The sequence below is a fragment of the Myotis nattereri genome (genome assembly GCF_964212035.1).
Source record: "Myotis nattereri genome assembly, chromosome: 16".
Classification (NCBI taxonomy): Eukaryota; Metazoa; Chordata; class Mammalia; order Chiroptera; family Vespertilionidae; genus Myotis; species Myotis nattereri.
The window spans coordinates 43,806,803-43,819,978 of NC_138091.1; the positions used below are offsets into that span (position 1 = coordinate 43,806,803).

Sequence of the window (13,176 nt, forward strand, 5' to 3'; positions counted from 1 at the left end):
CCTGCAGAACCCGGCCCCTCGTACTTGCTTCCTCCTTGGCCTTGCTCTTGGACCAGGGCTTCCTCGCCCCACGTGCTGCCACTGCACACTCTGCTCCGGGCACATTGGACAGTCCCAAGCATGCCTCAGGCCAGGCTGGCTCTGCTTCCTGCTTCTGTGCTGCCTCTGCCCACCCCCACCCCCCACTGTGGCTGGTGCATCCACACTGACATCTTCCCTTTCTTATGCCTCCGTGGTGGCCAGATAGACATTTCTCATAACCCCCCTGTACCATTCTCTCATCCTTTCTGTTCATTTATCTGTCCATGAGCTCAAGATCCACTTTAAGGACTCCCGTGTCAAATTTTCTTTTGCTCACCCAGCCGGTGTGGCTCAGTGGTTGGGTGTCAACCAATGAATCAGGAGATCAGAGTTTGATTCCTGGTTAGGGCACATGCCTCGGCAGTGTGGGAAGTGCAGGAGGCAGCCGATCAATGATTCTTTCATTGATGTTTTTATCTCCCTCTCCCTCTAAAATCAATAATATATATATATATATATATATATATATATATATACACATATATATATATATATATATATTTTTTAAAGAGTCTTTTTCATTCTGCCCTGATAGCAATATAGACTACTTATCCCAACCTCTTTTCAGCTTAGCTCACCATAAAAAGCTGGGCCAGAGATCTATTTTATCAGCTCTTTCCGATTTTTCCGTAATGGAATCTGTGAAAGAATGACAAACACTCAGAGAAGGGATATATCATTGGTATTAAAGTCAACTGGAGCCTTAGGGGGAAATATAATTGAATAAAAGCAGTAGGGTCTAATGTCCCTGAGTTATGAGCCAGGAGGAGATAAGGGATTTAGATACATATCCACTAGGTTTTCCTGTGTTTTGTCACGGAGTTGTGCTGCATAGAGTTAAAACTGTTCAAATCTGTGTGTTGGGGATGAATATTGGAGAAGGCTGTGTGATGCATGGAGCTTACAATAGAGCTAGGTATAGTATTCATCAAACACCACTCTCAAAAAAGTGCTTTCCCTGATTTTTTTTCTTCTCCTATTGCATTGGCTAGACTAGCTTCCAGGACTAAGTTGAATAGAAGCAACAATAGCCATTGTCCCTGTTCCTGACACGAGTGGGCTGTTTCCAGTATTTTATCACTAAGGTAGATGTTGTAGGTTCCTCATTTAGTCAAGGTAAAGACCTCGTTGCATTTCCTGTTTGTCCTGAAGAAGGGAGGTCAGGTTCTGGCCATTATATTTGTCATGTATAGAGTTCTCTCTCCCAGCCAATGGAAGGTCCATGTATCCTGAAGCTGTACAGCTGCACTTTAGCTGCTGCACAAGTTTGATTCCTTGAGTAGCCTTTGAGTCCTGTCTTTCCCCTGACTCTCTGTAGTTTCTGGGTGTAATAGCCTCAATTTAAGCTTAGGTTTTGCCAGAAGACAATAGGACTGTACTGAAAAGCGATAAAGGGGCAAGATTTTTTTACATCTCAAATAACTTGGGTCTTAACTCTGACACTCACTTGCTGTATCTCATTGGATGTTTTAGCCTCTTTAAGCCTTTGCTTTTTTTTTTTTTTTTTTAATAGAGAGAGGAAGATGGGGGGAGGGAGAGAGAGAGAGGAGATTGATTTGTTGTTTCACTATTTGTGCATTCATTGGTTGATTCTTGTATGTGCCCTGACCAGGAATTGAACCTGCAACCTTGATATATCTGGACGATGCTCTCATCAACGGAACTACCTGGCTAGGGCCTCTTTAAGCCCTAGTTTCATTGTCTGTGAAATGGAGAAAATAAAAACTGCTACGTAGACTTGCTTTAGGGTCATATAGCTTAGGAAAGTACTGAATGTTTTTCCAGCATAAAATAAGCACTCATATCGTTGAGACTTATGATGCCTGGGAGATACTAGTGACAGCTACCTTCCGTCCAGGCAAGGCCAGCTTCATGGCAGTGTGACCAATGCAGTTGCACAGTCCTGTGCTTAGATTAATGCTCTGCCATTGCCATCCCGAAGTTCTTAATACTTTTTGAACAAGGGTCCAACATTTTGCACTGTGCCCCGCAAAGCATTTAGCCAGGCCCGTCTCCAAGAATGAATAGAGCCCTAGCCGGCTTGGCTCAGTGGATAGAGCATCGGCCTGCGGACTGAAGGGTCCCAGGTTCGATTCCGGCCAAGGGCACATGCTTGGATTGCAGGCTCCATTCCCAATGTGGGGTGTGCAGGAGGCAGCCAATCAATGATTCTCTCTCATCATTGATGTTTCTATCTCTCTCCTTCTCCCTTCCTCTCTGAAATCAATAAAGAAATATATTTTTAAAAAAAAGAATGAATAGAACTCTTGTACTTCTCTTCTCTTTGGGAAATACCCCCAGCACTGATTTTGTTGTTGTTGTTGTTGTTAATCCTCACCAGAGGATATTTTTCCATTGATTTTTTTTTTTTTTTTAAGAAAGAATGGAAGAGAAAGGGAAAGATGTAGAGAAACACATCAATTGGTTGCCTCTTGCACAAGCCCTGACCAGGGCCTGGGCCTGGGCCCGGGAAGGAGTCTGCAACCAAGGTACATGCCCTTGACGGGAATCGAACCCGGGACCCTTTGATTCTCAGGCCAACGCTCTATCCACTGAGCCAAACTGGTTAGGGCCCCTCCACTGGTTTCTCAGGGAATGACTTCCCCCAGAGAGTAACCTCTCATAGAAAAACTGGGGTTAGCATCCTGTGTCTCTTTACTCTACCTGTTCCATTCTGGGGAAACCTTTGCAGCCTCTCTCAGAAAGGAATATTTTATATTGTACGGACATTATTATATTTAGGCTTTTGGGATCAAGATCTAGGTTCAAAACCCTGCTGGGCCCTTTATCGCTGAGTTACTTAAACAAGGTAATGTCTCCGTCTTAGTGGTAAAATCTATATCTCAGGCAAATTAAACAGATAATCGCTGTGAAGTGCCTTTCACAGGCACATAGTAGGTGCTTTGTCACCATGAATTCTTCTGCTGTTGCCAGAACAAACAAAAATTAGGGCACTAGGACTTATAAGCTATGCTGCTGCTAATAAAATAAATAATATGATTTATTATTTCACTACTGTTTGGGGAAAGGCATGGGCTTCATAAATATGTATTGGGAAGTACTTAGCAAATGAGTAGAAATAATAAAAATATGGCAAAGTAAATAGCTCCTATAAATATGTCACTTGGTAGACAAATTAGTGTTTTATTACAGCTAAATACGATTGCTCACTGAAAAGGATTTCCGATTACTTAAACAATGGGTACATTATTGAGTGCCTCTCTGGAAGCGTACGATAAAGATGAAAAATAGTGATGGCGCTAATGCTAAAGGTGGAGAAAGGAGGCGTGTGGGTAAACGCCCCTCCGAGACCTCCCCGCTTCAGTGATAGGCACGTTATTTAGCAGCGTTCCAAAGTTTTAGCTGTCATGTGGACCCGAGGACACAGGAAAGCTGATTTCCACAGGGTGTCTCGAATCCAGACGTCAATGATTGGGCTCAGCAGTGGATGAAGCACACTCCCTACAGGAACTGAGCGCTCAGCTTGTAAACTTAAGTTTACAAAACAACATCTCTTGGTCCCACCCCATCCTTGACTTGGACCTGTTAACATACAAACATTCAAACCTGTAAAGAAGTTTTGTGAGTTTACCTGAGCCCAACTGTCGACAATTGCCAGGAAGCAGAACCTCAACAAATTGAGATAGTGCTCGGAGAATGGCCGGTTACATCTATACTAGTATTTATACATTGTAATCAAAGGAAGGGCCGTAGGTGGGTTACTTGAAACCCATCGGTGGTAGACTGGAGAGGCGGGAGAAAACAAAGCGGGGTGGGGGGTGGGGGGGTGGGGGGGTGGGGGGTGCGGGGGGGTTGGGGGGGGAGCACCCTGGGATTGGGTAAAAAGTAAAATGATAGACACATACTTAGGCGGGTGTAGGAACAATTAACACGATAATTTGCACCCAGGCACATGAGGTTGTGCCCTAAGGGGTCCAGAAAAAGGGAAGTTACAAGTTACCCAGGCATTTCAAGGGTGTGTTATCACAGATGCAAAAAGACAGATAGGCTCAGTTAAGGTAAAGGTGGACCTTGTCAGTGAAGATCCCGGCCTAGGACATAACTGCCCACCATCACTGCTTTTACTTAAAGTTTAATTTCAGACCATCCTTTGTGGTGACTTTAGGTCTCTGAGTCTGCTAGACCGCCATGCAGGCCTCCCCTGAGCTGGTCAGGTCAGCCTGTGGCCCCTTTCGTCCACAGACCTATTAACTTTCTATGACTATACAGTAATTAACGTGGAGAGGAGATAGCCGAGAGATCAGGTAGAGAATGCTGTGTCTTAATCACAGATCACAAATCCATTTCAGCAATAAAAGAGGCTGCACAAGGCCCTGGCATCTCAAGAGACAAGGAACCAGAGAGGGGGAAAGAGGAGACAAAAGCCTTCATGTGGGAAAATAAAACCCCGGAGAGAAACAGAGAGGGCAGGAAATTGCATCAAGGAAAGTTACCAAAATAGCCAGGTAGGAAAAAGATGGGCGGGCACCTTTGTTTCAGGTGCGGGAGGCGTCTAGGCGGCCAGTCATTCCATCAGTTCCTGGTGGTGGAAAGACCCAGTTTCAAAATCCAGCTCTGCCTTTTCCTGTGTGGCTTTGGGTCAATACTTAATCTGCAGATCTTCACTGATGACATGGGTATACTACTACTCAGTTTGCTGGGCTTTTGGGAAGACTGTAAATGGTATGTAAAGTGACAGTCTGCACGTGAAATATTTTTACTTCACTTTTCCTTGTGATATTCCTTATTTAAAATGCAAAAAAAAAAAACCCAAAACAAATTGCTCAGAAGACCTCTGGGAGGTTTCCATAGGAACCTAAAGCATAAGAAAATTAAGTGTCAATAGATTCAAATCCTCTAATCAGAGGATTCAAATTTATATTATTTTCATGATAGGTATTGTTTCTAACCCATGCTAATGATTCCCCATGCAACCCTGGTGCTTTATAGTTTACTAAACCTTCTGTGCATTAGCTCATTTAAATCTTCCTACCAAGCATGGAACAGAGTGCGGAATCCTCGAGGGAAGGAGCGGGAGGGTGGGTGGGTGGGAGAAAAATCAACCAAAGACCTTGTATGCATGCATATATGCATAACCCATGGACACAGACAATAGGGTGCTAAAGGCCTGGGGCAGGGGTGGGGGTAGGCTGAAGGTGGTCAATGGGGAAAAAGGGGGACATATGTATTACTTTCAACAGTAAAGAATTATTTTAAAAAAATCTTCCTACCAATCTGCATTTCGGGGATGAGGAAATGAGTTCAGAAAGATGAAGTACCCCACAGAAAAGGTACAGCTGGTGAAGGGCCAGGATGGGCTCTCAGCACCAGCCATTTTCATCGCACCACCGCCTTCCTCGGAACAGCTTCCTCACCTTCCTAAGGTGAAACTAACTAGTTCTGGGGGTTTAGACAGGGAAATGCTGGTTGAGAGAGGTGCTATAGAGGGAGGGGGACAAACAAGGGTTTTGATATTGACAAGAACAAACATTCTGAAATGTTTTAAATTAAATTACAGCGGGCTGGAGAATAGGAGAAAGACAGAACAGTTAGCCTGTTAATAGCTGGGGCCAGGTGACAGACGGCTCACATTCCTGAATATATATTGGAGCTTTGAATCAACATCCAGACGGCTACTAGCCCACTACTAGTTGGGCCATCGGATCTTGCATGTGCATAAACTTCCAGGACTATTGCCTGTAACCAGTCAAAAATAGTAAATATCTTTCTTACAGAGGCTGCTGTCATAGAACTGCTCCCCCACTTCACCTTATCGCACCACCCTTATCTGTGGCCAATGTAAATTCTTTCCAAACACCTTACATTCCCCCTCTCCCTCCCCTCCACGAGAAATAAAAAAAGGCCCGTCAACGCCAGCAGGACTGCGGGACGTGTTGCCTTTCCCACCTAGGCTGCTGCTGCCGGTTTAGACTTCATGCCCCAGGACCTGGTCCTTTATGGCCCAGTAAACCCTTTCTTTTAAAAAGGCTCTCAGCCGCCCTAACCGGTTTGGCTCAGTGTATAGCGTCGACCTGCGGACTGAAAGGTCCCAGGTTCGATTCTGGTCAAGGGCATGTACCTTGGTTGCGGGCATATTCCCAGTGGGAGGTTGTGCAGGAGGCAGCTAACTGATGTTTCATCAATGTTTCTAACTTTCTATCCTTCTCCCTTCCTCTCTGTAAAGAATCAGTAAAATATATTTAAAAGAAGAAGGCTTTCAGCCATGGAAGTTAAGTTTTTTATTTAACAAGGCCCCACAGGTCTGGCTAATAATACTTCCCAGCTGTGGGACCTTGACTAGTGAGGCTAGGGAGCCCCGATGGGCCTGGGTTTCCTCCAATGTAACTTGGGAACCATCACCTGCTGATAGCATCGTGGGGAACAAGGAGATACGAAGGTGCGGTAACTTTCCAACTTTTATTATGCAACGAGCTCGAAGAGGTTAAGGGACTCGCCCAAGGCCACCAATCTGGACAATGGCCCCGCTGAGACTCGGGCCTGGACCCTCATCTCCTCGCGTAGAGGTGGGTGACCAACGCACCGAACGCGGAGAGCAGACGCCCGACACCGGGGTACCCACGTCTGGCCCAGCTCGGGCTCCGGCAGCTGGGCTCCGCCAGGGGGCGCGCGCGCGCGCGGAGGCCGCGCTGTACTGGCGGCGCGCGCCCCTCTCTATGGTGCTCGGGCGCGGCGGAGCGGAGGCGCGCTCCCGAGAGGGGGGCCTGTCTTGCCGGGGGCGGGGCCACGCGGGGGGCGGGATCAGCCCGGCCGGCCGGCTGGGGATGGCTAGGGGAGGGCCAACTTCCTGGGGCAGCCGGTGAGGATGTCGCGACTGCCCCCCGCTACCCCTCAGCCCCGGAGACGAGGCCGCGGCGGAGCCTGGAGCCCCCCAGCCTGAGGCGTCCGCCGCCGAATCCGGGCCCCACTCCTCCCCTCCCAGGTGCGGGCCGAGCCGGCGGCCGCGGCAGGTGAGGAGGAGGCGACGGCGCTGCCCCGCGGGGCACCCGGCCGGGGGTGGGGTCCAGGGGGAGGCCGGGGGGCGGGGTGCGCTGCTCGGCCGTGGGTGTCGCCTGGCTGTGTGGTCTGGGGCGCCTTCTCCGCGCGGGACGCGGCCTGGGACTCTGCCCGCCCCGCACGGGATGGGGCAGCTCCTGCATCGCTAGAGTCTCGTGCAGGGCAGCCCGCACCTGTCCCAGGACAAGTCCCTCGAAGAACGCATTTCCCCGGTGCGGGCGGTAACGGGGGCCGGGGCGCCTCGACTCTCTCCGAACGCCGTACCCACCGGCAGGTCGGGTCAGCTGGTGGGGGGAAGAGACTGCTTTACGGCGGAGTAAACTGAGTCAGGACGGGGCGGCCTGCTCCCCGCTTTAAAGAGACGAGCCGGTCCCCGCTTCTCCGGGGAGGAGGCCTGCGGGCTTCTCGGAGGAGGAGGGCGCCGGAGTTTGAAGGTTGATGGAAAAGTTTGGGGGTGTCCACGGCTCGGCGCTGGGGAGCTGCCCTGTGCTCGTTGGGGACGAGGAGTGTGAGGTCGCCCGTGGCTCAGGCGGCGGGGAGCGGGGCCTGCCTGCAGCTCGCTGCCCGGGAGGCGTTTGACCGGGGGCGGGGAGGGAGGGTAGACCCGGAGCCCGAGCCGGGCAGACATCTGTCCGTTCAGAGCTTGGTTTCAGGCTGGCAGGAGATAAGAACAGCACGTTTTCTCCTTTTTGTCGGTCTGTCATTCGTTCCAGGGGTAAAAAAACTTGCTCGTGTAATCAAGGAAGAGTGTCCCACGCGCTCCCCGTGCAGCCAGGGAAGCAGTCTTGCTGCTTGGAAACAGGGTTTGACCCGCGGCTGTCACTTTGCACCCTGGCAAAAGGCCAGTGACGTGATGAGCAAACACCCCAGGCGCCTCTGACCTTCTGAGAAAACAGTGAGGGCCGCGTTACATCCATTTTACAAGTGGTTGGGAGGACGGAGAAGACTTCCGGGCCCCCCTGGTGCTACCACCCTTTGGAGGAGCCTGGTGGCTTTCCCAGTGACAGTTCAAGTTGCTGAAATGTGGTCAAGGCTGTTCGTTTTACTGAACCCTTTTTCTAGGAACAGGAGCAGACAGGGGAGGTGGTGCTGGGCTGAGTTTGTGTACAGAGTTCTAGGGGTGGGAGCTGGCGGGAATACTTCTTTTCTGCTCAGGGGATTTCAGGCTGGACAACTAAACCTATCCCCGCCCCCCCCCCCCCCCCCCCATTGCATTCTCTTCCACATTCAAGGAGATAGGTGATGGCGTGCGTTTCCGAAACTTTGTCAAATTTTCTAATAATTCTAGGCTTCAGAATACAATTCAAAAATTACAGTTCATTTAAGGGGCGTTAAGTTTGAAAATGTTTGAAAATTGTATGTAACAATTGCAAATGGATGTGGCAGAGCTTCCTAGTAACGTGATTGTGTTGGAAGAAAATTCCCGTGTAATCTAGGACACCCCTTTTTCATGTCTATCTAATTATGAAGATCAATTCACTAAAAACTTGCATATTGATCAGGTAGACAGCTGTTAACCTGACCGTTTACACTGGGGTCAAGGGTTGTAAACTCTCTAAGTTGACTCAATTTAACCAGTTGCTAAAATAATACACACAAAAAGAGAGAGCCCTTCTCAGAATGCTTAGGAATTAGTTTTCAAACTTTTTCCCAGCCCAAGCCCATTAACATAACTCTGCTTAGCACCCCATCTAATAGGAATATCATTTTAAGAGCTTTAAAATAGCAGTGGAAAAGGCATTTTCAGTTACCAGCATTTAAGAAGACAAAACAGCAACAATAACAAAAAAGGACAATTTCCCCCCTAATTACATGTTTATTGTGGAGTTTAGTACAGCCACACCCATCTATAAGAGAGTTGTGCCTAGGACTTTTTGAAAGCACTTACATAAACCTGAGGTGTGTTAGGGGGACCAGTTCCAGCTTCACTTTTTTTAATCCTTATAATAGAATCTTTAATACTACTGCTATTTAAAAATATGTATATATTTTTATAGATTTTAGAGAGGATGGGAGAGGGAGAGATAGAGATAGAGATAGAAACATCAATGATGAGAATCATTGCACACTCCCTACTGGGGATTAAGCCCACAATCCATGTGCCCTGACGGGAATTGAATGGTGACCTCTTGGTTCATAGGTCCATGCTCAACCATTGAGTCATGCTGGCTGGGCTACTGCTGTTATTTTACTGGTAGATGAGAGACATCAAACTTGTGCTAGCCATAGTGCTTGTTTTGGGAGGAAAGATTTAACCTCTATACCTTGGGATTTCAAAACCCCTGCAATACAGAGCTAAAATATAATTTAGAGTTTAATGAAAAAAATATACTTTAAATTGCTGTTGTAGTCTCAAGGGGTGAGCTGCTTCATCATCATCATTATTTTTTGGTTGTGGTTACTGATTATTATTTTTGTTTCGTTACTGCGTATTGATAGTAGTTACTTGTGTTAATGTAAGAAAGATTTTGCCAATTGTAAGGACAGTAGTTTTATATCCAAATGCACAGATTCCCATTTCTTCAATAGGAAAATGGTCTGGTCACTTTCATGTTTTGACTTTGTTATTCATGGAGTTTTAAAATCCTAAATCCAGTTGGGCTCTTAATAGGATATCCTGTTAGAGCTCACATGAAAGCCATCCCATGTAGGTAGGAATCCTCAGCCTCATGTGTTCAAAGACCTCAACTCTCCTGGGTTCCAGGTTTTATCAGTTGCCATGGTCAGGACAGTGGGTTCTCTAATCCTCTACTGCCATTCTTAGTTTAAACTCATTGTCCTCTTTTCTCTTAGTTAAGACTGTCTGAAGCTTCTCTGCTTTCTTTTATTCAGGTTGAATATTCCACATTTTTGATGCCGTTGGGCCTGTTAACATTCTAAATTGGAGCTAAGCAGTTGGTTAAGAGAGTTCTGTACTTTTTAAACATTTTCCTTTTTCAAAGCAAGAATAAAAATCTACATTTCCTCTAGGAAAACCAGCTCTTTGAATCTCATAGAAAAACAAGAGTTGTTTTTTCCAGCTTTCCACTGATATAAAATCTTAACTTCTTTTTTCTGTTTTTGCCTGTATAGTGATGGACTGGAGGCACTGGGAGAGCCTGCAGTCTCCTGAATCATCAAAAGAAGGTCACATGGTATTCAGTGCAGCTTTAGCGTTTTTAGTATGTTTTATTGCAAGTGATTTTCAAAAGCCAGTGCTCTTTCAAAGATTCGGTGGTACCTAGTCCTTGGCAGCTGAGTCACTGAGGGGTTCCTTAAAAATACAGGTTTTCTAGTCCCACCTCCTGGAGACTTTGATTGAGTGAGTAAGTGATGACCACATAATCTACATTATAAAAACCTCTCTGGCATCTTTCCCAAAATCTCCGCAGGTGATTCTGATTTGTAGCAGGTTTGGAAGCCACTGTTGTATTGCTTTGAAATTCTTCATAAATTGGTAGTCCCTTTAAAAGCATCATGGTATTCAGGATGTTTGATTTGCTAGAATAGCCCATTTCCTAGTCCTGACAGATAAAAAGGAGCTTTTATAACTTTTATGTAAATTGCTTTATGGAGAGGCCCTCTCTGCTGTATTATGTAGTGGGAGTCATGAGAGAGGGGTGGTGAAAGTGGCTTCCTTTATTTCCTGAGTTGACAATTGAATGAAAATGTGGAAACAACTGGAAGTCTGAAAACTAGTCAATCTGGTTATGGTCAGTATTGGATAGGAGAGATGCCTGGGAATTCTCTGTGTGTAGGGTTTTAAAATAAAGCCAACTTGCTAGATGTTTCACTTCTACATAGCTGAAGCGCTTATTGAAAATAATAAAATGCTTCATAGTAAAATGTAGTCACAAATAGTTTGCTGAGTTCATGGAAAGAAGAAAAATTATTGAAATACAAAACCATCTGAGTTAAAACAGAATTGGGGAACTAAATATGTTAGGGAATTAAACTTGGGAAAAGCCAAACAATGTAGGAAATAGATAATTGTGGTTTTGAATCCCAGCTCCTCCCTCTCCTGGCCAAGCTCCTTTAGACATGTTATTTAACCTCGGTGAGCTTCTTTTTCTCTTCATCTGCAAGGTGAAAAAAATGCCTGGTAGGATTGTTATGTGGATTAAGAGAGATAAATATTTTCTGTGTATATTGTAGGCAAATCAGTGAATGTTCTTTTCTCCTACTTTCTCATAAGATTTTTATTTATTCTGTAGGTTTAAGATGTCTTGCTAAATCTAGCATTTTCTATATCTCTAGGAATATCTACTCAGTCAGCTTTTTTTTTTTATTTAAAAACTTATTCAATTACAGTTTACATTCAATATTATATTAGTTTCAGGCGTACTCTATAGTGTTTAGACAGTCATATATTTTACAAAGTGTTCCCCCTGATATTTCCAGTACCCACCTGGCACCATACGTAGTTATTACAATACTAGAGGCCTGGTGCACGAATTCGTGCACAGGTGGGGTCCCCCAGGGGGGTGGGAAGGCCAGGATGCGATTGGCTCTCCAGGCAGGAGGTGGGATGCCCTTGCCGGCCTGGGATCCGGATCCATTCTACTGACATTTGCACTGGTTGTCGGGAACCACCTGGTATCCACTTTTATATTGTTTCTTCCTTGCGGAGCATCTAGGGAAGGGCAGTGGACGAGTGCCCGAGGCCTACTTCCAGCAGGCCAGCGATGCTGGTCTGTCGGTGCCTGGCCCATTCTCCGGAGATTGGACCTGCAGGACTACTGAAGGAGTGAGTGGCTGCCACTGGGCTGGTGGACCGCTGGGATGAGTCTGTCAGCTGAGTGGTGCTCTGGTTGTGGGAATGCACTGACCACCAGGGGGCAGCTCCTGTGTTGTGTCTGCCCCCTGGTGGTCAGTGTGTGTCATAGGTTGTTCAGTCCTGAGGTCGCTTAGGCTTTTATATATATATAGATAGATTATTAACTATATTCTCTGTGCTGTGCTTGACACCCCCTGACTGTTTTGTAACTACCAGTTTGTACTTCTGAATCTCTTCACCTTTTTGTTTTATATACTCACCAAAGACATGTTCATTGATTTTTAGAGAGAAGGGAAGAGAGAGAAAGAGAGAGAGAGAGAGAGAGAGAAAGAAAGAGATTGGTGTGTGTGTGAGAGAGACATTGATTGGTTGCCTCCCACAGATGGGAGGCTGGGATCAACCTGAGACCTTTCACAGTTTACAGGATGACACTCCAACCAACTGAGCCACACTGGCCTGGACTTCACCTTTTTCACCCAGTCCTTCAATCCCCCTCCCCACTGACAACCATCTGTCTGTTCTCTATATCTGAGCCTGTTTGTTTTATTTTGTTCTTTAGATCCAACATATAAGTGAAATATGGTATTTATCTTTCATTTGGCTTTTTTAGAAGATGTATGAAAGACTGAGGAATAAAGTTAAATGTTAGGGTCCCCAAAGGAGGAATGCTCAGGCCAGAAGGGTGAGGGATTATGAATTTATTAGGTCATCTGGAAACCCAGATGGGCTGAGCCCCAAAATGGCGCCAGCTCCCAAAGATTGGGAGTCAGAGGTTTTTAAAGGACTGACTCTAGGCGGGCTTTTTCTGGGTAGAGAATTCTCTGTGCAGGTCCGGATTCTGGGAAACTCCAGAGGGGGAGATAATGGTCTTAGCAGGTGGAATGTGGCCTAAGCAAGTGGAATGTCCATTGTGAAGTGGCCAGAAGGTCAGTTCCCAGGGGAGGGGTATCGATTCAATTATTTTATCAGACCTAACATTAAGAACTAGAGATTATGGGTCAGACTTTTTTTAGGCGTGGAATGTAGGCTTATATCCAGAGTTATTGTCTGCAGGAATAACTTAACACTATCCACATTCTGCCTTATGTGTCTGGGTGGTACCAGGAGCTCAGTTTAGGCCGGCGGCTTTGAGGGAGTCCCCATTAGGTAGCACCTGACATCCATTTCTTTCTTCATCTCCTTTCTCCCGTTTGGTCTCTTTTGTTTCTTTTTCCCTCTCCTTCCTTTCCCTCTTTCAAATTGGCCTTCCATTATTGAAGGCAGGCCCCTGGAACTCCAGGCTAAGAGGTTGCTGGTTGCTAACACCTGTCTCCCAGCTAAATGAA

The 13,176-nt window shown here is 46.3% G+C and overlaps 1 protein-coding gene across 1 annotated transcript in view; it reads left to right on the plus strand.

Annotated features, from left to right (window-relative positions):
* The first annotated feature begins 6,825 nt into the window (after window positions 1-6,825).
* Window positions 6,826-13,176, plus strand: part of RFFL (ring finger and FYVE like domain containing E3 ubiquitin protein ligase) — a 70,745-nt gene continuing 64,394 nt past the window's right edge. Inside the window, exon 1 of the mRNA XM_081110864.1 lies at window positions 6,826-7,049. The gene's annotated coding sequence lies outside the window, so the exon portion shown is untranslated. The remainder of the gene's footprint in view (window positions 7,050-13,176) is intronic.